At 40.1% G+C, this 27667-nt stretch overlaps 1 protein-coding gene across 3 annotated transcripts in view; it reads right to left on the reverse strand.

Annotated features, from left to right (window-relative positions):
* The window catches only part of STXBP6 (syntaxin binding protein 6), a 250823-nt gene that overhangs the window by 193457 nt on the left and 29699 nt on the right, over positions 1–27667 (reverse strand). The window contains exon 1 of one of the 3 annotated variants that reach the window (XM_027065507.2): positions 18792–20951. The exons of the other annotated variants lie outside the window; for them this stretch is intronic. The gene's annotated coding sequence lies outside the window, so the exon portion shown is untranslated. Of the gene's footprint in view, positions 1–18791; positions 20952–27667 lie in introns of those variants that run through there. 3 annotated transcript variants of the gene reach the window in all.

Below are 27667 nucleotides of genomic sequence, written 5' to 3' on the forward strand. Positions count from 1 at the left end.
GAAACGCTACTTAAAAAAAGGTAGGGTTTTGTACTGGGCCTTTGGATGCAATTTCTGTCACTGTAGACATTTTACAGAAAATATTTTCCTGAACTTCCATGGACTCACTAACAAAATAGATAAAAAGATTTATTTTTCTTTTAGGGATATCTGAATTATCAAGCAGCTCTTGGAAAATAAGCTTCTTGGGAATATAATTTCTATCTTTGGGATTTATCCATAGGCCAACCACCTAGATAAAGCTAACTTAGAGCAGCTAAATGCCCTTGGATGTTTATCAGCTCATACTGTCCCCTTTTAGAAGGCCTAGCCTGTTTCCAACATCTGTTCTAAAGTAAAATGTATACTGAGATCCCAGTAAACTTACTATATTGCTTTCCTTTCAAAAATCTCACACACACCAGATTTGAGAAACTGCTTTAAACTATGTATGCTATAAATCTGAACATTACTTTCAGAACATAGTAAGTGGAAAGAAAAATGCTTCAAAGAGATAGAAATCTTTATATTGATCTTTATGTATAGATTTACTACATAAATTAGACATGTATTTCCATATTTGGGACCCATTCTTACTCCTACTCCAAATAGAGAAATAGCTGAGTTTTCCTACAGTTTTGTAACTTTATGGGTAGCAGTAACATATCTATGCGAATTTTACTTCTGAAAACATATCTTCTATACCTAAAATTTATTTATTATAAAATAAGTCAAACACTGGCCAAAAGCTTCTAGGTTAATGTTTTTCGATGCTTCTAAGCCAGCGAGTAGATTTATTTCTGCTGAGTAAACACAGCAACATTTTGCAATTCAAAGGTTTTAGTCCTTAAGAATTTGGTTATTCATTTACTTTATTTCCTTGATATCTTGGTAACAACAATATACTTAGCACAAATCAACAATGGTACAGATTCCTCCTTATTTATTTTTAGGTAATTATATTCAGACTACCCTGGCACATGGTTAATATTGCATGGCAACACAAAAAGAAGAAATCATTCTCTAAAGTTGGTTAGCTTTTCAAGGTAGTAAAGTAACCATAAAAAATAGGAATGATGTTCTATCTCTTGACTTTGATGATGGATCAAATGCCTGGCTCTACCCCTTTTTCTCCTTGCCTTCCCAACTCATACCAAATTCCTTGGTAATCACACAACAGGACTTGCTCTGCCTGAATCTCTCAGCTTCATTTCCCCCTTCACATCCCAAGAAATCCATTTAAAACAAGAATCCCCAAATCACTTCTCTTGTGAGTTTCAGTTAAACCTTAACTATCTTGTTGGCATCACACAGGGCTTTCTTGCTTCTCTCTTTCCAAAAAGGAAAGGGAGGGGTGCCTGGGTGGCTCAGCCAGTTGAAAGCATCCAACTTAGGACTTCAGCTTAGGTCATGATCTCAGGGTTTCTGAGTTCGAGCCCCACTTCAGGCTCCATGCTGACAATGTGGAGCCTGTTTGGGATTCTCTCTCCCTCGCTTTCTCTCTGCACACCCCCCCCCCCAACTCTCTCTCTCTCTCTCTCAAGGTAAATAAATAAACTTTTTAAAAAAAGGCAGGGGGTGTGGGGAGAAGGGGGAAAGAAAGGGAGCAGAGACAGCCCCGGAGTACACAAAGACACTTGAATGAATGGGAATACACCATTTCCGAGAATTGTCAGCTAAAAAAGTCAAAGTAAAAAAGGTTAGGCCATGGTTAAGCAGTAATGCTCTGGAGCCAGCTTACCTATGCTTGAGTCACAGTTCTGAGGACTGTATCTCTTTGGCCTGATGACACGATTTGCCTCTTTGTGCCTGCCTTGGTCTCCTCATATGTAAAATAATAATGACATTAACACCTGCCTCATAATTAAAACCTGTCAAGAGGGTGAAATAATTTATGCCAAATGTTTAGAACAGCTTCCACAGTAGGCACTCAGTAAGTGTTAACTATTATAATTTCCATTGTGTCCTGAAAAGGCCAACCTGTTCACACAAATTCAAGAAAATTGAAAAAAAAAATCAATAAGGAATCAGAGATATGAGAGAAGAAAAATGGCAAGAAGATGGACATAAAGTAGAGAAGTACTTTGGGTATAATGAGAAATTACACTGAACATGGATGTGCCGCAGAACTTGGGGTAAGAAGAAATTAGGCCAAAATGGAAACAAATCTAAGGGTGAAGGAAGCGGTGACGTCAAAATAGCTTAGTGGCACAGTCATCAAGGCTTCAGACCCAAAGGGGCTCTCCTGCTCTGCTACGCCAGGGTTTCGCACTCGTGCTCCCCCTGAGCCCCCACTGAAGCCTGAGGATGCGGGGTTGGCGGGGGGGAGAGCCTCATCATCACCTCCCACCTGCCAACTACAATAGCTCAGGTAAACCAGTTCCGCTTTTATCTGCTCTTCTTGCTCCCAAAATAAAGTATAATTTCTTTGACTAAAAGGTTCTATATCTGAAGAGAGGAAAAAGTAAAAGCACAGAAGGTCACTGGTCTAGTCCAACACTGCCAACGAACAGATTAGGAAACTGAGGTCCAGAGAGGGGAATGACTTTATCTAGACTCTCACAGAATCTCTGTGGCAGAAGCAGGAATTTCCTGACTCCCAGGCCGGAATCCTGTCCCCTCTTCTCTGTGTGCATGGTCATCACCCTCTCCCCCATAACACCACTCACCTCTATAGGTGCTTACGTGCAGCCTCCAGGACACCTCCTGGTACTTCCCACATGCACGCCTGCCACCATCGCCCACACTTTTACTCTTCCTGGTTCCCTCTACCATCTAATCGCCTCTCAAATTCCAGATCAAATAGCAAATCTTTCACGATTCAGCTCAAACCCCCTCTATGGCTTCCTTTCTTCTATACCCAATTTCTCTTTCCCCATTTGATCACACTAACCCTTAATCCTACTGAAGATTTTGCAGCTTCTATCAGAGTACCCGCAAGATGTGATGGGATGAATGTCTTCCCATGGTCACGGACTAGACCGTAAACTCCTTGAGATCAGTATCAAATCTCATTACCATGCATCTTTGTACCCCCAGTTCAGAGTGTACTGTGGTACCAGACTGCACCATGCCCAAGAAACGCTACACATACATTTTTTCAATAGTTACAATTCTTTTAATTACAAAAGCAGCATAAAAATGCATAGAATAGAAAACAGAAGGGTATCAACCTACCCTTTAGAGAGAACTATCAACAGCATGTTGTACATTCTAGACTTTTTCCTATGCATATATAATTCAAAGAAAAAAATAATTAATTGCAATTATGTTGTAAGTACTACAGCTTTTTTTTTTTTCCCTGAAAATACGTTGAATGTGATATATTTCTTTACACAAATATGTCTCATCTGACCAGTGTCCTATTGGTGGATAGTCACACTCCTTCCACCTTTTCAATAAGAAAATGCAACAGACATCCATTGTGCATCAGTGCAAATATTTATTAGAAACTGCTACATATTTACAATGTTGATAGGTATGTGCAATATCCTTCCACAGTATTGTACTAATGGTAATTAATCCTCCTGAGTGTATGAGATTACCTTTTTCCTGTCCAACACTGGGTGTTATCAGTCTTAGCAGTCTTTGCCAATCTGATAAGTGAAAAATGGCATGTTATTAAAATGTGCATATCTTAGGTTATTAATGAGGCTGATCATCTTGTATAAGATTGTCAAGGAAGTGGGGGAGGTTCTTTTAAGCAAAATGAATTTCTTTCCATAATGTCAAAATAATATCTTCTAATGCATGAGTTAGAGATGAGAAGTGAACTCCTAAGTGGTTTTTTTTTAGTGGTTGATCTCAAGATTACAGGAATATTGGGAATAAAAAGCATATTGTTTCTTGATAGCTATAAGAAGTCTCAGCTCAAGTTAATCTAAGAGGAAAAACAAAAGTTCTTTCAATCAAGTTGTTAGTGAAGAATAACTGCTACTTGGGTAGAAACCATGACTTCCTGATAGAACTCTATGAATAAACAAAGCTTGGCTATCCTGGGCTGTCAGGACTCACATAATTGTACCAAACAATTTGAATTTATTTTATTTTAATTTTTAATGTTTATTTATTATTATTGAGAGACAGGGAGAGAGACAGAGCATGAGCAGGGGAGGGGCAGAGAGAGGAGGACAGAATTTGAAGCAGGCTCCAGGCTCTGAGCCCTCAGCACAGAGCCCAACGTGGGGCTCAAACTCACAAACCACGAGATCATGACCTGAGCTGAAGTCGGACGCTTAACCAACTGAGCCATCCAGGTGCCCCAATTTTATTATTTTTTAAATTTTATTTTTTATTTTTAAAAATGTACATACAATTTAGTTAGCATATAGTGTAACCAATGGTTTCAGGGGTAGATTCCTTAGTGCTCCTTATCCATTTAGCCCATCTCCCCTCCCACACCCCCTCCAGTAACTCTGTTTGTTCTCCATATTTATGAGTCTCTTCTGTTTTGTCCCCCTCCCTGTTTTTATATTATTTTTGTTTCCCTTGCCTTATGTTCATCTGTTTTGCCTTTTAATGTCCTCATGAGTGAAGTCATATGATTTTTGTCTTTCTCTAATTTCACTTAGCATAATACCCTCCAGTTCCATCCACGTAGTTGCAAATGGCAAAATTTCATTCTTTTTGATTGCCGAGTAATACTCCATTGTATATATATATCACCTTCTCTTCATCCATTCATCCATCGATGGACATTTGGGCTCTTTCCATACTTTGGCTATTGTTGAGAGTGCTGGTATAAACATGGGGGTGCATGTGTCCCATCAAAATAGCACACCTGTATCTCGTGGATAAATGCCTAAGTAGTGCAATTGCTGGGTTGTAGGGTAGTTTTATTTTTAGTTTTTTTGAGGAACCTCCATACTGTTTTCCAGAGTGGCTGCACCAGCATGCATTCCCACCAGTAATGCAAAAGAGATCTTTCTCCACATCCTCGCCAACATTTGTTGTTGTCTGAGTTGTTAATGTTAGCCATTCTGACAGGTGTAGGGTGGTATCTCACGGTGGTTTTGACGTGTATTTCCCTGACGATGAGTGATGTTGAGCATTTTTTTCATGTGTCGTTTGGCCATCTGGATGTCTTCTTTGGAGAAGTGTCTATTCATGTCTTTTGCCCATTTCTTCACTGGATTATTTGGTTTTTGGGTGTTGAGTTTGATCAGTTCCTAATAGATTTTGGATACTAACCCTTTATCTGATATGTCATTTGCAAATATCTTCTCCCATTCTGTCAGTTGCCTTTTAGTTTTTCTGATTGTTTCCTAAACAATTTGAATTTATTAAACGCCTACTAGAGGCATGGCAGATACTGATGAAGGAAACATTGCTAAGATCCAAGCCCTGCCTTCAAAAGAGTTGCCTTTTTATGGTTTTTGTTTTTTATTGGAAAACATTTTGGAGTAATACTATTTTATCATACCTAAAAATTCAAAGAATGGTCCTTGAAACGACTGTCTTCAATATTCAAGAGATAAGAAGCTCATCTTTGGCCACTTCCAAGAACTGGCAATAATATTACTGCCTTTGGGAGAAACCAAAAAATGCTTTTAACCACAGTTATATATTCTCCTTGTTCTTACACAGTGAACATGAACCCATTTAAGTTATGTATTACATGAAAGGCGGTGTGATTACTTTCGTAATTAATAACTCCCCAAATCATACAATCAAAATGTCCTTTGTGTGTCAATCTTTATTCATCTCGTGTGTTGGTGGTAACTTATTTTAAGGCAGGGACCTTAAGTCTCCTTACATTCTACCCAGTCCATTAATCATTTAAGTCCTTGCTGAGAAGAATCTAATCATTAAAGGCAGATGCTGAGAGAGACGCTCAAGTAGTCTGTTGTTACAAGACAGAAAAAGAGCTTCACATCCTTCCCTGATAGCTACCAAATCACGGACCATAAACTGCCAGGGCCTAACCCATCTTGAGGTCTAAAAAAAAATTTTTTTTATGAGTATATTCAACAAAACTTTAAAGAAATTATATCAGGCTTGTATGGTGATGTCTTCAGAGATTAATAAGCAGAGAAACATTTGTAACTTGTGCCTAAAACAAGCTAACACAGTAGCATGTTTGTCCTAGCACCTAAGTCACCATTCTCTTCGCAGATCCATTCACAGAATGGTATTCTCTCTGTGGGGAGTTGGGCTCTGTTCACGACTTGCTGTAGCTGTGCCAGCTGTACCAGAGGCTACAGATTCCTCTAGTGTGCTGCTTTTGCCTCCCCTCTTGCCTTTGGGCTCTCCCAGGTCCTGCTCCTAGGACAGTGTCTGTGTGTGTCTTTTGGCTACAATCTGGAGTCCTGTTGGGTAAATGGTAGGACGTGGAGAAAGGAGGCATTCTGGAATCTAAAGTGTCACCTCCTTGGAGCACCCCACCTCACCTATCTAATCCCTTTGGATTGCTATACCGTCTTATTCTTACCCACTAAATACTATATCTTGTACATCCCATTTGCTTCTCTCTTAGCCCACTTGTGAGCTCCTTCAGGGCAGCATTTGTGTTTTAGTCTTTTTATATACCAGATGATAGCACAGATACTCAGTAAATATTGTTGGTTATAATGAGAAAGTTCTTTTCTCTGAACAAACTAAAGATTTCATGCCATTCTCATCTTGCCTGCATGGATCCTGATGAGCAAGCCACTGTAATTGTTTTACTTGTTCCTCGAAAGGTAAGGTGTTCTTCTCTTCTGACTTCTCTCATGATTTTCTTTTTCTTTGTTTTTCTGCACTATGAGTAAGATAGGCCCAACTGTGGTTTGGGATGGTAGGCGGAGTACTGTGGTAAAACGGGAAATACTTATTTGGTCTCTGTCCCAGGTTCCTAGCCCAGAACTCCAAAAACTCTGGGAATTTCCTGAGTTATAGCAGTGTCTTGTTATTCATAACAACCCTCTTTCAACACCACCTGAGCTTATGCTAATGAGCTCTACAAAGGTTTAGGATTTGGGATGGTTGCCAGAAAGACCAAGGCATGATCAGAGGATTGGAACTTTCAGCACTCTACTTCCTCACCCCCAAGGATGAGAAGGGTTAAAGACTGACGTGAATCACCAATGGGCAATGATTTAGTCAATCATGCCTATGCAATGAAATCCCCATAAAAGCTCCTAAACAATGGGATTCAGAAAACTTCCAGGTTGGTGACCAGGTGGAGGTGCTGGGAGGGTGGTGCTCCTGGAGAGGGCATGCGAGTTTTGTGGTAGGTATCCTGGACTCATCCGCACACCTTGCCCTGTGCATCTCTTCCATCTTGTCAAGCCTGAGTTGTATCCTTTATAATAAAGTGGTAATTGTAAGTAAAGTACTTTCCTGAGTTCTGTGAACAACCTAGGGGAGAGGGGTCATGGGACTCTCCAAATCTGTAGTTGGTTGGGCAGAAATGTGGGTAGCCTGAGCACCCTATTTGTGGCTGCCATCTGAAGTGGGGACAGTCTTGTGGGACTAAGCACTTAACCTGTGGGGTCTAAGTTAACTCCAGGAACTGGTGTCAGAATTGAACTGAATTGTTGGACACTCAGTTGCTATCAGAGAACTAGAGAATTGGTGTGAAAAAAAAAATCACATATTTGGTGTCAGGGAAAAAAAAAAAACCCTCAGGTATTTATCACTGAGTCTCCTGGATCTGTGGTTTGGTGTCAGTCATTGATTTTGCAGAGTTTTCAACCATTATTATTTCAAATATTTCTTTTCCCTTCTCTCTTCTCCTTCTGGCATTCCAACTGCACATATGCTACAATTTTGTATATTGTCCCACAGACTTTGGATGCTCTGTTTAATTATTTTTTCTCTTTGCATTTCAGTTTGGCAAGTTTCTACTGATTGAGCTTCAAGTGCACGGATTCCTGCTTTGGCAGTGTCAAGTCTATTCGTGAGTCCATCAAAGGCATCCTTCATTTCTCTTACTATGTTTTTGATTTCTAGCATTCCCTTTTGATTCGTAGAGTTCCAATCTCTCTGTTAACATTGCCCATCTGTTCTTGCAGGTTTTAAACTTTTTCCATTAGAGCCCTTCACATATCATACTTCTTTTAAATTCCTTGCCTGAAAATTACACCATCTCTGTTATATCAGATTCTGGTTTTTGCTTGTTACTTTGTTTCTCCAGACTGTGCTTTTTCTTGCCTTTTGGCACTCCTTATAATTTTATGTTGAATGTGACACACGTTGCACCAGTTGACAAGAAGTGAGGGAAGTAGGCCTTTAGAATAATGATTTATGGTATTTTTCCACCACAGCGACTATACTTTAGGCAGAAGGTAGCATTATCTACCACAATCAAATGTCTTCTTGAATGTATTCATCATTATTCCCTCTTCAAAGATGCACCTTCTGCTAGGTCTTGGGTCTAAAATGTACACAGAGTCACTAGTTATTTTCCCAGGCTACCACTGGCAACAGCATCACTTAAGCCACTATGAAAGGTGGGCTCACGACACCAGTCAAGGTTACAGAGACCACTAAACTATTCAGATTACAAACTAGTTGCTTTTCTTGGAACCCAAATTATCGATACTTGGTGAGGATATTCTCTAAAACTATTTCCTGGAAGCAGATGAAACTGGGCCAATACTTTTAGGCCACTATAATGTAATTTAGTCCAATGAATGGAGATGCAGGAAAATTTAACTCCTTCACTGTTAATGATCACAGATTACTTTGGGAGAAGATAATAAGCTCCACATTTCCAGCATAAATACTTAAAAACTTTTTAAGGTTAACTTATGACAGGAAGTTCTATACAGTTGAGTTCTTCCAGTTTTCTAAGTCCTGTTAAAGAAACAACAGTTCCCCTGTCTTCACAAAGGCAATCAAACTTAAAAAACAAGTAAGTCAGCATGGAAATATTCATATCATAGATTCTTAAGTGTGAAAGCCAACTAACCAGAGATGTGGAGATGATCTTCTGACAAAAGATTCATGAACTGACAAAAGAGGTGAGAAGAGCAAGATCAGACAAAAGCTCCAGCCAGCTTCTTTCAAAGTCACCTCTCAGGTGGCGGGGATGGGGAAGACCAGGCGTTAACTCTAAAAATGAAGGAAACACCGACATAATCCCATAATTCCTGCTGATCAAAGGAGTAGATGTGCCCCTAAACACAAAGAAGAGTGGAGCACTCTTCCTGTAAAGCACCTTCTTTCCTGGCCTGTAGTGTCCTAAATCCTGTTAAGTCACCTTTCTGTTCTGTTGCAACTATTAACATGTGCTTTTGGGGGTTCCTGGGTTGCTCAGTTGGTTAAGCATCCGACTATGGCTCAGGTTACGATCTCATGGTTCGTGAGTTTGAGTCCCGCATCGGGCTCTGCACTGTCAGTGTGGAGCCTGCTCGGGATTCTCTAGGGGCACCTGGCATTCTCAGTTGGTTGAGCGTCCGGCTTAGGCTCAGGTTATGATCTCAGTTCCTGGGTTCAAGCCCTGCGTCAGGCTCTGTGCTGACAACTCAGCTTTGGACTCTGTCTCTGTCTCTGTCTCTCTCTCTGCCCCTCCCCCACTCACACTCTGTCTCTCTCAAAAATAAACATTAAAAAAAATTTTAGAAAGGTGCTTTTACAATGGAATATGACAAATCCCAGAGGGAAAGATTTCAGTGGTAATTTTATACAGAGAAATAAGCCTAGCTACAAATGTGTGTGAGTCTCTTTACAAAGAATTTCTAGAACCTACAGTGAGTCAAATAAGACCTAAGATACAAACCTAGCTACCAGGCAGAACAAGATTAATCTGTCATTCTCTTATTAAACTGAGCAATAGAGTACATATCACATGAGATGACTCTGTTGCCAGGAAATCATAGGAATGTGGTTCAGTGTCATCCACCAGACATGAGCCCTACAAGTACTTTTTGGACCAGATCAAGACACAGCCTACTATACTCACACAGTAAACATTTACCATGCCACCACTTTCCCTTTTTTAAACCTCATGCTGGATGAATCCTGTTACTGGCTAAGGCCAGGCCAGTGTCACTAAGTTCAACAAGATGAAACATCACAAGAATTGATAGCAATACAATGGCATCAGGAAGTGATGTTAGCCATGGGAAGAGCTATTCACCAAGCACGAAGCTAGTTCAAGAAGTTCTTCCAATGCAAGAAATCTAACTAATCAATTAATTAATAAAAACAATGAAATAAATTAAACATTTATTGAGACATACATCATATATAAAGCACTGTGCTAGCTCTTGGGTAAGAGACTAGGGAAAAGAATACAAAGATAACTGAAGTGTGGTACCTACGTCTAAGGAGTAGACCATCTCAGAAGGAAGACAGTAACAAGGACACAAGAGAGTAACAGAGCAAATCGAAAAGGGAGACTGATGATCAGCTAAAGAGGAAGAAAGCAGTTGATCTTCAAATTCCAGCTTGAAATGCAGTGCTAGGCTAGACGAAGGGAGCTATTGAATCTGCTGAAACTAAAATACAGTTGAACAGGATTTTCTCGGGTTACAGACACTAATCTCCTCATCTCACTACCATTCGAAATACTCAGTAAAGTAACTACTTTGATTCTTCCACTGTAGGCCCAGCTCAACGGAATTCAAGGGGAAAAAGGCATCCAGTAACTTGCTCTGGGCAATCTGCAACACCTGCTAACCGTTCCATATTAGAATTAAAGACATGAGGAAAGAGGAAGGCAATTCTAGGTGGATGGTTCACTGGACTTTTGCGGTTGACTACTTAAAGTAAATTTCAGGGATCAATCCTATTGGATTCACTGCGTGTTGTATGTAAGGGATGAATCACTAAATTCTACTCCTGAAACCAATACTACACTGTATGCTAACTAACTTGAATTAAGAAAAAAAAAAAAGAATCATAGAGAAACAACACTTAAAGTCTATGTACCTCTCAGCTCTTGAAAAAATCACTTATTGTTTAAACAATTCCTCTTGGGTTTTTTGTTACCTCCAGCTGACAGCCCTGTTTGAAACAGTCTGGGCAGCTAGACTTGTTAGCTCTCTGAGGTTACAGTTCATGCTTCTTTCATTTCTAGGTATCCCCAGTAGCAACTAGCACAAGGCAGGCTAAAATATTTGAGAAGAAGAAAGGAAGAAGAAAAATCAGGGATTACCTAGCATTCCCTGGACTCTGCCCTGAGCTGTTGTGGGTACAGCAAGGAGCAGCAGGTGCAGTAATAAATGCATAGCAGGAACCTACAAGCACAGTAACAACCCTCCTCCAAGAGTGTGGATTCTGCCATTTGCGTGAAACAACTGGGTCCAGTATCCCCAGGGAAGTAAGATCTAGACACTGAACCTGGAATCTTTGCCTCTCTCATTTACCACATAGAATGCTGGGATTAGTTAGGGAAGACTACTTCCTGCTGAAATAGACCCAAAAATGTATAATGGTGCTAACACCTCAGAACTTTGTATCTGGCTGCCATGATGGAGAAGGATGAGGTGTTCATCTTCCTCACGCTGAAACAGGGAGTGAGGCTGATGGGCTCTGCCATCTGCATCATGGTCGTTCTACTGGCTGGAATTCAGTCAGATGGCTGCACACAAGTGCAAGGGAGGCTGGAAGATGTATTCTCACTGTGGACTCGGGAAAAAGAAGTCGTGGATTCTGGTGGATGGCCAACAGCCTCTGCTACTGTATTTTGTGGCTTTGCCTTCCTCTTCCAAGCTTTCTCTTTACTGTGTATTATATACATTAAAGCCTTGGTTTGTAAGCATAATGCATTCCAGAAACATTATAATCCAAAGCACTTGTATATAGTGTTTGCTTGTCTTGCGGAACACTCACAGAACAAGTGACTCACAATCCAAGATTTTACCATGGATGTTTCTATATAGTATTATATATATGTTTTTATATAGTATTTGATATATGTGTACACACACACATACTTTCTATGTAGTAGTATACATATTTTTACACAGTAAACTTTTGATCCCATCTATATAATAAATGGCCGGGATTTTTACATAAAGATGCCTGATCCTTCCTTTCTAAAGGAAAGGAAAGAACCTGATATTAAGGCCCAGATGAAGCAGCTCCTGAAGTAGCTTCCTCCAAGATAGTCACCTCCAGACAAAGGAGATAACCTCTCCCATGTCCACACTTCCAATTAGGCCCCTTATCAGGATTCACCCAAATAGTTGGGTCATACGGGGTTCATCTCCAAGATGACAAGCGCAGCATGTGGCTTCCTCAGAAAGGTTGGAAAATGCTAAGTAGGTCCTTGAGACCCTAAATGACTCCATTTTCTGGCTAAGAACCATCATGTCGAACACCAGCACCTGAAACTGGCTTCCTTCTGAGAGCAATCCTTCACGAAGAAAGCATATTTCACTTTAGAGGCATTTTACACATTGATCAATGGGTAGAAACTACACTCTGCTGGAATGTGGACACAGTGCACTCGCCTAACACACTCCTGGCTGGTACACCACACCCGCCTCCCGGAAGACCTGACGGAAAACCATGCCTCAGCAAAGTGACAAACCAGCACATGCTGTGGACCTTTCACAGTTCACCTCAAATGTTACATCACCAATGTGTAAATGACCTAGCACACACAATTATGCTAGATTATATGCTCTTCTGGAAAGGTACAGGTGATGGGTCCTACTGCCCTCCGCAATGCCTTGTATATACATCATTCAGTAAACATTTGCTGAATGAATACAGTCATTTTATGGTTTTGTCATTAATAATTCCTCTGCATGTGTCCACATAAGGACACTCAGCTGTCTGACTCATTCTATACACACCCTGGCTAATAGGTGTGGGTAGATACATTCTGGCTGTGACAGTGACAATGCTGGCAGTGACCATGACAGCACGATAAGCCACGATGTATTAATGACTGTGCTATTTCATGCCTATGGGCCCCAATAGTCACCATAAGTAGCACAGGACCCTAGGTCCTAATATGCATCCCTCACCCCTTCGCACACTTCCTGTCCCCCATCCCTGTTTTAACTTCCTTCATAGATCCTATCACATCTGACAGATTTAACTTCTGTGTGTACCTGTCTCCTCCACTGGAAGCCCTGTGAGGGCAGGGAACTATGCTCATGTTGTCTAACACACCACATAGGGCCTGCTATGTGAGAAGTGCTCACTTGACATCTGTGGAGGGAAGGGATGAAATGAAGATGATACTGGGATTCTTTCCTCTAAACCTGAAGATATTAGCTGCAAAACAAATTAGCCCTGCAATGCTTCAGAATATTCACATTCTTTTTTAAATAGTCAGAACATCTCAAAAACAAGGTCTCATAGATAAGCCACTTTTTATGTCATAGAGCAGGACTTCTAGAAACTCAAGTAATGGTCATGTCATCTTAAGTCCCCAAGGAAAATGAGAAAGGAATCTTCAGGATTGAACTCACCTTTGGCAGCCTTTCACCAAACAAGAACCACATCTGCAGACCTGGCTCCCTCTCTACTCCAGAGTCTTGTCCATGGAGCCAGAATCAGCACCCAAGACATGAAGCCAGACAGGGAATGGGAAATTCCTGGTTACAGAAACAAATTTGCCTGAGCCCCATGTGAACAAAATGATCAGACCCTAGACCCAACTCTCCCTATGGGAAATAGCCACAATTCATTTAAAAAGAAAAAAAATGGTTCAAATTAAAATTCTCAGCTTTGTGATAAGACACATTACTTTACATTGTTAGGAAATCACTGATTGTTATAGAAAACAATATGGAGTTTCCTCAAGAAATTAAAACTCGAACTACCATATGATCTAGCAATTCCACTTCTGGGCACACCTGAAGAAAATGAAAACACTAACTCAAAAAGATATCTTCACCCCAATGTTTAAAATAGTCACAACTTTCTCCTCTAGGGTTTTGATGGTTTCCTGTCTCACAATTTAGGTCTTTCAGTCATTCTGAGTTTACTTTGTATATGGCGTAAGAAAGTGATCTAATTTCATTCTTCTGCATGTTGCTGTCCAGTTCTCTCAGCACCATTTGCTAAAGAGACTATCTTTTTTCCATTGGATACTCTTTCTTGCTTTGTCAAAGATTAGTTGGCCATACATTTGTGGGTCCAATTCTGGGGTCTCTATTCTATTCCATTGGTCTATGTGTCTGTTTTTGTGCCAATACCATACTGTCTTGATGATTACAGCTTTGTAGTAGAAGCTAAAGTCTGGGATGTGATGCCTCCCGCTTTGCTTTTCTTTTTCAACATTACTTTGGCTATTTGGGGTCTTTTGTGGTTCCATACAAATTTTAGGATTGTTTGTTCTAGCTTTGAGAAGAATGCTGGTGCAATTTGGATTGGGATTGCATTCAATGTGTAGACTGCTTTGGGCAGTATTGACATTTTCACAACATTTATTCTTCCAATCCATGAGCATGGGATGTTTTTCCATTTCTTTGTGTCTTCTTCAATTTCCTTCATAAAAAGGCAAGGGAATTAAAAGCAAAAATGAACTATTGGGACCTCATCAAGATAAAAAGCTTCTGCACTGCAAAGGAAACAATCAACAAAACTTAAAGGCAACCAACAGAATGGGAAAAGATATCTGCAGATGACATAGCAGATAAAGGGTTAATATCCAAAATCTACAAAGGACTTACCAAACACAACACCCAAAAAACAAATAATCCAGTGAAGAAATGGGCAGAATAGACACTTCTCCAAAGAAGACATCCGGATGGCCAGCAGACACATGAAAAGATGCCCAACATCATTCATCACCAGAGAAATAAAAATCAAAACTACAGTGAGATACCACCTCACACCGGTCAGAGTGGCTGAAATGAACAGTTCAGGAAACAACAGATGCTGGCAAGGATGTGGAGAAATGGGAACCCTCTTGTACTGTTGGTGGGGATGCAAACTCTTGCAGCCACTCTGGAAAACAGTATGGAGGCTCCTCAAAAAGTTAAAAATAGAACTACCCTGCGACCCAGCAATAGCACTACTAGGAATTTATCCAAAGGATATCCACAGGAGTGCTGATTCATAGGGGCACATGTATCCCAATGCTTATAGCAGCACTATCAACAATAGCCAAATTATGGAAAGAGCCTAAATGTCCATCAACTGATCAATGAATAAAGAAGATGTGGTTTATATATACAATGGAACACTTACTACTTGACAATGAGAAAGAATGAAATCCTGCCATTTGCAGCAATGTAGACAGAACTGGAGGATATTATGCTAAGTGAAATAAGTCAGTCAGAGAAAGACAGATATCATATGTTTTCACTCATATTTAGAACTTGAGAAACTTAACAGAAGACCATGCGGGAAGGGAAGGGGAAAAAAAATAGTTACAGAGAGGGAGGGAGACAAACTATAAGACACAGTTAAATACAGAGAACAAACCGAGGGTTGATGTGGTGGGGGGGGCAAGGGAGAAGGGAAAATGGGTGATGGGCACTGAGAAGGGCACCTGTTGAGATGAGCACTGGGTATTGTATGTAAGCGATGAATCACAGGAATCTACCCCCAAAACCGAGAGCACACTGTATACACTGTATGTTAGCCAACTTGATAATAAATTATATTTAAAAAAAATAGTCAAAATTATTTACAATAGGGGCGGTTTTACAAATGGGTGGTTCAGTCGGTTGAGCATCCGACTTCGGCTCAGGTCATGATCTCATACTTCGTCGGTTTGAGCCCTGCATTGGGCTCTGTACCGGCAGCTCAGAGCCTGGAGCATGCTGTCTCCATCTCTCTCTGCCCCTGCCCTGCTCGCACTCTGTCTCTCTCTTTCTCTCTCTCTCTCTCAAAAATAAATAAACATTAAAAAAATTTTTTTTGATTATTTACAATAGCCCAAAATATGGAAACAACCTAAGTGTTCATCAGTAGATAAATTAATAAAGAAAATATACAATGATATACTATTAAGCCACAAAAAGAAAAAAATCTTGCCATTTGTGACAACACGAATGGACCTTGAGGGAATTATGCTAAGTGAAACAAATAGATAAAGACAAACACCATATGATCTCACTTATATGTGGAATCTGAACAAGGAAACAACCAAACAGGGGGCAGCTGGGTGGCTCAGTTGGCTAAGTGTCTAACTCTTGATTTTGGCTCAGGTCATGACCTCACGGTTTGTGAGTTCGAGCCCCACGTTGGGTTCTGTGCTGACAACATAGAGCCTGTTTGGGATTCTCTCTCCCTCTCTCTCTCTGCCCCTCCTCAATTTGCTATCTTTCTCTCAAAATAAATAAAAAGAAACTTTAAAAAATTAAACAAAACCAACCAAACAAAAAACATCAAGCTCATAGATACAGCTCATAGATACATCCGTGGGGATGGGGAGAAGCAAAATGAGTGAAGGAGGTCAAAGGGTAGAACTTGCAGTTATAAAATAAGTAGGTCACAGGGTTGTAATGTACAGCATGGTGACTACAGTTAATAATATTGTATTACATATTTGAAAGTTGCTAAAAGGGTTGATCTTAAAAATTCTCATCACAAGAAAAAAATTTTTGTAACTATGTATGGTGATGAATGTCAATTAGACTTACTGTGGTGACCACTGTGTAATATATAAAAATACCCAATTATGTTGTACACCTGAAACTAATATAATGTTAATGTCAATTATTCCTCAATAATACACAGAATAGAAAACCACTTTAATAATATATACTATATAACAATTATATAGTATATGACTATATATTATATAAATATATGTGGTATGTAACTAATATAAGAAAGTGTTTAAAATTCTATTGAAAGACATTAATACAAGTAAGTGGAAAGCTAAAATAAACCACTGAAATGTCACTGATTTGCTAAGCTACTGTTTGATGGAACTTTAAAATCCATGTTTTTTTAAAATTTTTGGCATATGGAGAACAGTCTCTAAATGGCAATAATCTCATTCATTCATTCTTCTGTTGCTTCTCAAATAGTAATCAAACAGTACTCCCAAAGTAATGGTAAAAGATACTACGAGCTTGAGAATGTGTCACAAAAAGATATTTTACACAACAAAAGTTTTTATACATACAGAACATTTACACATAAGAAGTTTCTGGAATAGTAGATATTAGGATTTAACAACTCATGGAAGAATGGCAAAGTTTTTAAATCCCCAAAGAGCCATTCAAACACTTTCCATCATACTTCTCAACCTTTCCACCAAGACTTTCTTCAAATGTACTCTGGCCACAGGGTTTGCTTCAAGGTTTTTTGGTTGGTTGGTTTTTAGTAAGTATTACTCCAGTCAGCCCACTAGCCAGCCAGTATATATTATGCATTAAAGCCAGAGCTGAGCATGGAAAGTTCTGAGACTAAGAACTTTCACAGCAAGTTACTGGCTTCATCAGCAGCATACGACAGATGGACTGGATGATAGCTAAGATCATTTCTACTTAACTTATTTTCTTTTGATTTTGAATAACTTCACACAACTATAAAATTTTACAACATATCAAGTAAAGGCAGGCAGCAATGAAAAAATAAAATTTCAAAGTCGTTCTATAAGTGGAGAATTCTTGATCCCTGGGTTTTAGTATCTGAAGTTCTGAAAACTTAAACATACATCTTCAGATCTTATTGATTTCCTAGAGATGTTTTTCTCTTACTCTCATTTGCAGATCACCTGAGTTCTTTGCTTTTCCATTTTCCTACTTGTCTCTCAAAGTAAAAGTGAGAGAGAGAAGAATCATACAGATTACACTAAACTATATAATAAATAATCAAAACATACTTCTTTCCCAGACCCAAGTCCCCAGACCTAAGTCAGGTTCCACAGTATCGTGTAGCATATTTAAACGCAGAGAAAAGCTCTCCTCCCTTAGTGAAGCAGAGACCCAACATGTCCACTCCCGCCAACTGAGGAAGAGACTATGGTCACATTGTCCTTGTTCCTTCAGAACTCACTCCCACTTGGCTCTGACCCTCAGCTAAGCAGTGTACATTTTCAGTGGAAAATGTTCCTAGACTCCAAAGCACCCATATGTAGCTTCTTCAGGCAAAATGATATCTCTCTCACACACACACACACACACACACACACACACACACACACACACCCCTTGCATTTAGAACCAAAGTAAAATACCAGAAATTTGTACGTGTCATGGTTCTAAAGCACGTAGTAGTAGGGACTGTTACCGTATGAACTACAAATCATGCAATGCCGTAATTTATCTTTTCTAGAAAGAGTGGCACTCTCCAAAGAGAAAGGCTATTCTAACAGGCTATTGTTCCCAATCTCCACGGCAGCCTAACTTCAGCTGGGTAGTAATTCTAAAACTCCTGAAAGGAACAAAACACAACTGCTCCCAGCAGTGGCTCTCTGAGATTTGGCAAAGCTGGGAAGAGGCTTTCAGAGTTTCTGAGATATTCTAAAATAGCTTCATATCCTTTTGGGAATCATCTATGTAATTGATTCCACCTCCAAATGTATTCCTGGAATTGTGAGTTCTCATCACAGAGATTTTTATCCAAGGCAATTGTCACAAAGAGTTGTTAAGTCATGGCTTACTTCGTGATGGATACTCTCACTTAGACTTTTAAGAGATTTATGGAATACTCCAAAATTGCCTGCTATTAGATACAGAGGAAGAACAAAAATAATCTGGACCTCATTTTCACTTTGATAAAACTTTTTTTCTAGTAAACTTATTCAGGCAATTAAAATCAATTCCAATTTCTATTTCCCAGGCCTTTATATTCTTTGCCCTTAAGAAAAAGAAGGGAATTAAGTGAACAAAACCTGAATTTTAAATCAGAATTCAAATTGCCTGGGGCGACTTCATACCTAAGTAAATAAACAGGTGAGACATAAACTAATAAATAGTTCACATATACATAAAAGATGTTTTTATAAAGCATTGACCTACCTTTAACCCGGCCTTTCAGTTAGGACTGCATTTTATGGAAAAATCCACACATAAAGCACCTTCCTCCTAATCCTTCAGAGCTCTTATGAAGAGCAGAACTTTCTCAACAGGAAGCCAAGGCACAAAGAGGCGGGGTCATTTTCCTCAGTGACACCAGAACACCAGATTCCTGGCATTCCCCAGCCATAAGTTCAAGGCTCACATCATTATACACTGCATGCTTTCCACGCAAAGTCGGTCTGTTTAGTGAATTTAACATGAAACTTTTTTTTTTTTTTTTTTTTTGCGGTTTGGTCAGTGACACGAAAGAAAATAAAATTCGACATGACCAACTGTAGCGCCATCCTCATGAAAGACTACCCTTCCACTCCATACTGACTTCCATGTATTCTAAAACATGAGCTGGCTTGCTAGAAAAGCCCAGGCATCTGACTTTCCAAATACATAAATCTAAATGCAACAAGTCACCTGAAGCACATATTTAAATCGTTTCACTGTGACACACTTAATGTTGAGAAAAAGAACAAGGCTCCAGTGAAAAATAAATTTGCTCATAAACGCAGACTTATTTAGTATTTAATATCTACTCTGACAAAGATATCTATCTTTTACTAAGAGCTCTGAAACCCTTGACATATCCTTTGCCTCACTCCCACACTGAACCACAAAGTAATTATGAAGCACCTGAGTGGTGATGTGGGCTCTGATCCAAGCTTCCTATATGATGACACTTTTCCAGATGGACCTGAGGTTGTCAGGTGTTTCTTACATTTGTAAATACTCAAGTCCATTACGTAAGGCTGCTGATTTCAGAAAGCCAAGCCCATTTGGTTTGAAAGCACACGTCTTTTTCTTCTGGTGGAAACTCTTCCATGTGCCTGGGAAGTGAGTTATAATGTTCAGTACTGAAGAGAAGCTACAGTTATTGGCAATGGCGAACAAAGGACAAGTTACCAAGTTTAGCTCAACAGAGTGAAACAAAATAAAGATCCCCCTGAGGACCGAGAACCATGAAATCCAGTGGTTTTAAGTAACCATCTTTTAGATATATGTATACTATTCAGTGAGGGGAAAATGAGAATCCCAGGCACTATTATTCAGCTTTGAAAACTGCAGGATGCTTTCTTGCAGGATTTGGTTCAATTAACTGCAAGATGAAAAAGTATTTCTGAGCTACATGGTCAAGCAGTCATTTGGATCTTGGGTTCAGAAATAAGTGGGAAACGCATGAACTAGTGAATTCCACATGCCAAGTAGGCTTTTCTCCGGATGGCTGAAATCTTCAAAAGTTAACACTCTAATGTGTTACTGCTGCATCTTGAATTTCCCTACTGTGACCAGAAAAACAACTATTCAATGCATTGTTTCTCATTATACCATGGAGCTATAGCAACCACTCATCCTGTCTCAACATCTGTTTTTCCCTTTTGGACGGCCATTCCACTTGAGAAAAAGAACAGCTAATTTTACTTGGTGGCCCCTAAAATGTACACGTCTAGCATAGCATGCAGTGTTTACAGCTTCTAAGCATTAATTAATCATAAATTTTTGGACAGCAGTGATTCTATTTTATGGACGGAAATACTGCATAAACATCTACATTCAAATTCTGGTTTTGCTACTTGGGGCAGATCACTCACACATAAAAATAAAGCTGAAAAAAAAAGGAAGCTAATTTATAAAGGCACCAGTGAGCCTGTGAACGTGGTAAGAAATGTAAAGAGGATCCTAGAACAATAGTTCTTAAGTTTTCTGATCCTAGGACCCCTTTATATTTTAAGAAATTATTGAAGACTCCAAAGAGCTTATCTTAGAAAATTCTAGAAAACACAAAAATATACACACACATTTCCATAGTCAACCAGTGGTCTCTAGAAAACTCCAGTATACACATGTGAGAAAATGAGAGTAAAAGAGGTAAATAATATCTTAGTCCTATTATGAAAATTGTTTTGGCTTCATGGATCCCTTTATAGGGTCTCAGGAACCCCCAGGCAGCCTCAGATCACACTTTGAGAATCACTAGCCTAGAATACCTTAACATGTAAAAAGCAGGAAAGCTGTCAAAGCAGGTGAATCACATAAAAAAAATCAGGAGCCAACATAGAGGGGCTCCCACTAGTCAAAAGTGAGACGATTTTAGTATCAGTAAGAACTGCAATGGATTGAAACACTAATATTTTTGAACTCATGAATTATTTTCATGTTTTAAATTAAGTTTATTTATTTTGGTGGGGGGAGAAAGCATGAGCGGGGGAGGGGCAGAGAGAGAGAGGGAGAGAGAAAATCTCAAGCAGGCTCCATGCCATCAGCATGGAGCCAGACTAGGGCTCGACCCCACGAGCCATGAGGTCATGACCTCAGCTGAAACCAAGAGTCAGATGCTCAACTGACTGAGCCACCCTGGTGCTCCTGAATTCATGAATTCTCAATGAATCACACACTTCTCTTTCCTCTTCCCTTCTCTGTGTCTCTGTCTCTCTCAATGGTTACCTTTGGAGAATACTACTCATTAGTTGGCTAATGGAGCCAACTGTACCTCAGGATAACCAAACAGCTGATCAGCAGGAGTTTCTCATTATAGAAGTATCCTAGGTGGCAAATGAAGAAATGATTGAAATAAGACTTTGAAACCCATAATGAATTGATGGATTTAGGTGGAAATGATCACCCTTGACTGTGAAAATATCAACATATCACACATACACACACACACACATGCACACACACACAGGGAACTGATGTTAATTTAAGCGCCTCCTGATGGGAGTACATAACACACTTATTATAGTATTATTGACAAGATATGGAAACAGAATTCGATTCAGCCTCCAGGTGCACCTACCAGTTCGCAAGAAATAGAGTATCTAGAGGAATATGTTAAAGAGGGACTTTTAACATTTAACTCCATAGGATGTAATCGGCAAAATCCAGACTACGGGAAACTTTGCAGAGTAAATGCTCTCGTTTGGCAAAAAATAAATTGGAAGGAAAGACAGTGGAAGGTGAGCCTATAGATTAAAAGGAACTGAAGAGGCATGTCAACCAACAGAATGTATGGACCTTATTTGGATCCTTATACAAACTGAAAAGAAAAATAAGGAAAACAGATGAATGTGAACACTGACTAGACATTCCATATTCAATTATATCAGAGAAGTTCTTCAAGTATGATGATAGTATTGAAAGAAAAAAAAACAGTCCTTACTTTCAGAGATGTGTACAGAAATACTTACAAATGAAATAATAAAATGTCAGGGATCTGTTTCATAACAATCCAGGATCTGGAATTGGAGGTTGGGGTCTAGGCAAAGCAAGACCACAGACTGATCATTGTTGACATTGTAAGAAAGGCACATGGGGTCCATTATAATATTCTCTCTACTTCTGTGTATGTTTTTGGTATGTTCCATACCAAAAAAATAAAAGTAGCCGCAGAAATGTCATCTTGTCTTCTCCAGCAATTCCGTGATATGCCCAACAGCAGGACTTGGGTACTCTGTTTTCAAGCACCCAGAAATCCAGAGCACAGGGTATGTATCCAGGGAGGTGCCAGCCAAAGATCTGTAAGATGACCTGGGACACGGTAGGGGTAGCCAGTTGTCTCTTGAACCAGTGACATCTTTCTGACAGAGCAGGAACCAAAACTGTATTTTCAGTATGATCATAACCCAAAGGGTTATTTTGATAATTTTCATTAAGAGTTGGCCATACTTCAACTACTGATATTTTACAGAATTACTATTACTACAGTGCCTTGTTCTATTGAATTTCCAATATTTATCAGTTAGCTCTGTAATTTATCTTACACAGGTAAATACCAGGGAAGTTTATATTCTGTTCCTAAGAAATATAAATAAAAACTTTACACAGAAAAAGGTATAAGAACTCTTCAAGAAAAGAAACTATATGAAAACAGTGAGGTTTTTTTTGTTTTTTGTTTTTTTTTCCCCCCTGGGTATAGGGACTATGGGAGTTTGCTTTTCTTTGCTCCTATTTCTTGGAATTGTCCAAAGTTTCTGTAGTTACTATATTATTTTAAATGTGGGAGAAAAACAAGAAACTTTATTTACATCACTCATAAATCAAAGCTCTATAGATAGCTATTTATAAATAATAGTATTTTATTTGTTATATTTCTATGACCCTTTCTGTGGCTGGGATAAAGGAAGAATATTATAATAATGAAGAAAATATTGAAAGCAGTTGAGGAATTTTCAAATCAAATTATGAAAGCAATATATAGAATACCATTTTTATGGGGTGCCTGAGTGGCTCAGTGGTAAGCGTCCGACTTCAGCTCAGGTCATGATCTTACAGTTTGTGGGTTCAAGCCCTACGTCGGGCTTTGTGTTGACAGCTCAGAGCCTGGAGCCTGCTTCAGATTCTGTGTCTTCCTCTCTCTCTCTCTGTTCCAACCCAGCTCATGCTCTGTCTGTCTGTTTCTCTCTCTCTCAAAAATAAATAAACATTAAAAAAAAGAATACCCTTTTTATATTTGAGTATATTCTTTTTAATTTTTTTAAATCTTTGTTTATTTTTGAGAGAGAGACAGGGTGTGAGCAGGGGCGGGGATGGGGGTGGGATGGGTGGAGAGGGCCGGAGGGAAGAGAGAAGGAGTCACAGAATCCGAAGCAGGCTCCAGGCTCCAAGCTGTCAGCACGGAGCCCAATGCAGGGCTTGAAGTCACAAACTGTGACATCATGACTTGAGCCGAAGTTGGACACTTAACCGACTGAGCCACCCAGGCACCCCAAGGGGGAGATATTCTTAATTTTTTCCTCTACAAAATAAAGGAAAACTGTTATTATTATTATTTTTTTTTTAATTTTTTTTTCAACGTTTTTTATTTGTTTTTGGGACAGAGAGAGACAGAGCATGAACGGGGGAGGGGCAGAGAGAGAGGGAGACACAGAATCGGAAACAGGCTCCAGGCTCCGAGCCATCAGCCCAGAGCCTGACGCGGGGCTCGAACTCACGGACCGCGAGATCGTGACCTGGCTGAAGTCGGACGCTTAACCGACTGCGCCACCCAGGCGCCCCGAAAACTGTTATTATTATTTTTTTTTAAATCACAAGTGGATAACCCAGCTCAAGGAGATCTCCTTAAGTTTCTTCTAAAACCTCAAGGGCAGGAAGGTGGAGGCAAACAGGGACGTCTGGGATCCTATGAGGGGTTTTGTCCTGATGCTCTGCCTATCACCCTGACCCTGTTCCCTTCCGCCAGCTCAGAAAGAAAAAGGAAAGTTCAGTTTAATGCCAGGATTCTACACCTGTTAACACCATGTTAGCGAAAGAAAGACGTATCCCACAAACAAAAATGGATTTTTTTTTTTTTAGAGAAGTTCCACTCAGACAAAGAGTCTTCAAGAAATAGGCAACAATTCAGCACCCTCTGCTAGCTTCAGCTATTTCACATGGAAAATAAGTGGAAGAATACGTGTACCAGTGACTATTAAAAATTGAACATGAGGGGCGCCTGGGTGGCTCAGTTGGTTGAGCTACCGACTTCGGCCCAGGTCATGATCTCACAGTTTGTGAGTTCGAGCCCCGCGTCAGGCTCTGTGCTGACAGCTCAGAGCCTGGAGCCTGCTTCGGATTCTGTGTCTCCCTCTCTCTCTGCCCCTCCCCCACTCATGCTCTGTCTCTGTCTCAGAAATAAACATTAAAAAAAAAATTAAAAAAAAAATTGAACATGAAAAAGGAAAAATGCCGGAAATTTGGCATGGATAGTGGTTATGTTTTCCACATGGGTCTAATTAATCTTGATTTAGACTACATGCTGCCTTTTGTTTTTTAACCTTGCTATTAAATAAACAAACAACAGGAAAAAGAAGCTGAACTGCCACTTCTCCTGTGCTTTATATGTAATTGTGGGAGGCTGTACTCAAAGTGAGGGAAAGTCAAAATGACCCAGTGTAGGGCAATGCAACCCTGTAGCTAAGAGTGTGAGCTTCGGACAGCATTGCCAAGGTTAAAAATCACTGATCTGCCATTTATTAGCTGTGTGACCTTGGACAAGCTGTTGAGCTTCTCTGTGCATGAGAAGGTTCTCACTTGCAAAATAAAGATGAGAGTGGAGAGTCACAGAGTTGTTGTAATAACTAAGATGAAAAATGGAAAATGGTTTGCATGGTACCTGTATCACATACATGCTCCACAAATGCTACCAACTATTGTTATTAGTACCTAATATACTTTTGTTCTGCTCTTCCCCCTTGTTTCACCAAGAAAAAAAGATGTCACAAACTTCTAATTCTTTAGCCTCATCAGTGAATACTGTGATCTGTACGAAATCTCTTCTATCTTCTCCAGAACAGAAATTAACTTTATCTCTAGGGAAAAACAAAAAACAAAAAACAAAAAACAAAGATGGAATTAGGTTACTAACCTTTAGTTTGTGCCAATCATGAATGGTAGCAAAGTTCTAACTCCTAGAAACTGGAAAGAATCTGTATCTGAGGTCCTAGGCAATCCTCAGAATTAAGGAGAGTGACTTCCTGATCCTTCCAAAATTTGTGCGGGGATCTAGTTTCCAATGACACCAAATCTCTAATGGCTGTTTTGGGGAAAAAGACATTGAGACAATCCGTGCCAGTAATAAAGACTGGGAGAAATTCACATCATTCTAGAGAAAGGAACACAAGTCTTAAGAATACTTGTGCATCAGGGGCTCCTAGGTGGCTCAGTTGGTTAAGTGTCTAACATCTGCTCAGGTCGTGATCTCACGGTTCGTGAGTTCGAGCCCCACGTCAGGCTATGTAGGGGCAGTTCAGAGCCTGGAGCCTGCTTTGGATTCTGTGTCTCCCTCCTTCCCTCTCTCTCTCTCTCTTTCTCTCTGCTCCTTCCCCTCTTGTGCTCTGTCTCAAAAATAAACAAACTTAAAAAAAGAAAGAATACTTGCATGCCAAACACAATTTTTACTCTAAAGAACACGCTAAGCATGTTTGTACTAATCCCTGATAGTACAACTCTTGGGTTGTGAACTTACTTTACTAACAGGGCATGAAAAGGACAGCTGAAATCATAAAACAAACCTAGGAAGGCACAAAACTTAACAGAAAAAATTAATATATTCTCAGGTCTGAGGAGCAGGAAAGGAGAGGTGGAATGGGATTCACACATGCTTTAGGCTCTAAATACATGGGAATTGGTATGAGAGGTAAAAACAAAGTTATAAGCCTTACAATGAAGGAAAGAGTTTGGCGGATCAGGGAGATAAAGGAAATTTGAGGTGAGTGCTGTCCAGATGTACAGCGTATAATGCTGAGTAAGCAGTAAAACATTTATTAGGAATACAAACACTCCCGTAATGGCATAATCAATGGTGTAGTCAATTAGATATTGGGTATAAACTAGTATCTCTGGCTTTGCATAGTTGCGCCTGGGCTGAAATGCATGTAATGAGACAAATCTTTTACTCACCAGAATTCCTGGAAAATAACCAGTATTTATTTGGCTAGATGTTAGGTCCCTAGTGAGGGGTCCCTGTCCCACTGCTGCCCCAATGTGGGTAGAACTTTGATGTTTGACTGGGAAAGAACACGAAGTAGGGCGAGAACCAGTAAAGCCGGTGAAAGATGTGGTGTGTCAAACGAACCGTGGGTCTTCAAGTCCCCAGTAAAGCCCCCCTTCATGGGACGAGATGGGCCGTAGAAGCCTGGGTGGAGAGGAGTGCTGTGTTGGGAATGCACGTGAGTGACACAGACAGCTCTTTAAGGACTCTGAAGTTTAGAGGCAGAGGGAGACAATGAGGAAGGAAGGCACAGGAACATGTGGAATTACCAGAAGGCTTTAGGTTGAGCCAAGTTTAACTAAAAAGTCTCCAAAGGGTAGGGAAAACCAGTTGATTCTTAGCTACCAAGATAAAAAGTTGATGGTATAAGAAAAGAATGCAAAGGTATTCAAAGATTGGGATTCCATGAGAATCTAAATATCATGGTCATTTGACTAAGGGTGGCCCTGGGCCGTAATGCATCCCAACGACTCACCGACTCACCGGGCTCTATGGGGGACACCAGAGAACAGGAAGACTTCCTGGTTGTTTCTCCCAGGGCTGAGATCAGCTCAGGAGGGGCAGGTAGCACAGTGGTTGAGATCTCCAAATGGAAAGCTGAAGTGCCTGGCTTTGAACCTCAGCTTGCCACCTAGAGTTCTAATTCAGTGCTTGTTCGGTCTGCTCAGTCATCCCTCTCTGAATTTGCCCTCCGTCCAAATGCTTTTGGTTGTGGGTCACTAAACAGCCTTCTCCCCGAGGAAGGCAATACAGGACTTCCCTGTGATGTACAGCACAATTATACACTGTGCCCATCTCAAGAATCTCAGAAAACCCATTGTTAACCAAATCTTTGTATGTATGCTCTTGTGTTCTATCGTCAGGGTGCTGTATTACCTCTTTATTTTCCCATCCTTCCTGCAGTGTACACAAATGGGACTCCCAGAAATTCTCGATCCATCTCAGACCTCGGCCACTGCCAGTGGCCTCTCACTGGCAGGCAGCTCAGCCTTACGCAGCTACTTAGTGAGTGCCTAGCCCAGGCCCAGGCAGCAATGCACTGGAACCACAGACTTCCCACAAGACCCAGGGGCCTGTCTGAGCCCAGGCTCTTCTCTCTCTTTGCCAGATGCGTTCTCAAAGCAGTGACTTTTAATATTAAGGGTGGCTATAATTATCCCTAGCACCTCCCACCCCAAACCCTCCTGATTTTTCAAAGTAGTGACCCAGAATTTAATTTAAAAAGGACCAGATACAGAAGCCAAATATCAGAGAGGAGAAATGTGATAAAATATCAGGGGGTCAAACCTCTTTATTTTATGCTCTTCTGTGACATTAATACCCAGCATTAGGACACCCTCTGGACACTGTCCCTTTCTTC

This window comes from Acinonyx jubatus, chromosome B3 (genome assembly GCF_027475565.1).
Source record: "Acinonyx jubatus isolate Ajub_Pintada_27869175 chromosome B3, VMU_Ajub_asm_v1.0, whole genome shotgun sequence".
NCBI classification, from domain to species: domain Eukaryota; kingdom Metazoa; phylum Chordata; class Mammalia; order Carnivora; family Felidae; genus Acinonyx; species Acinonyx jubatus.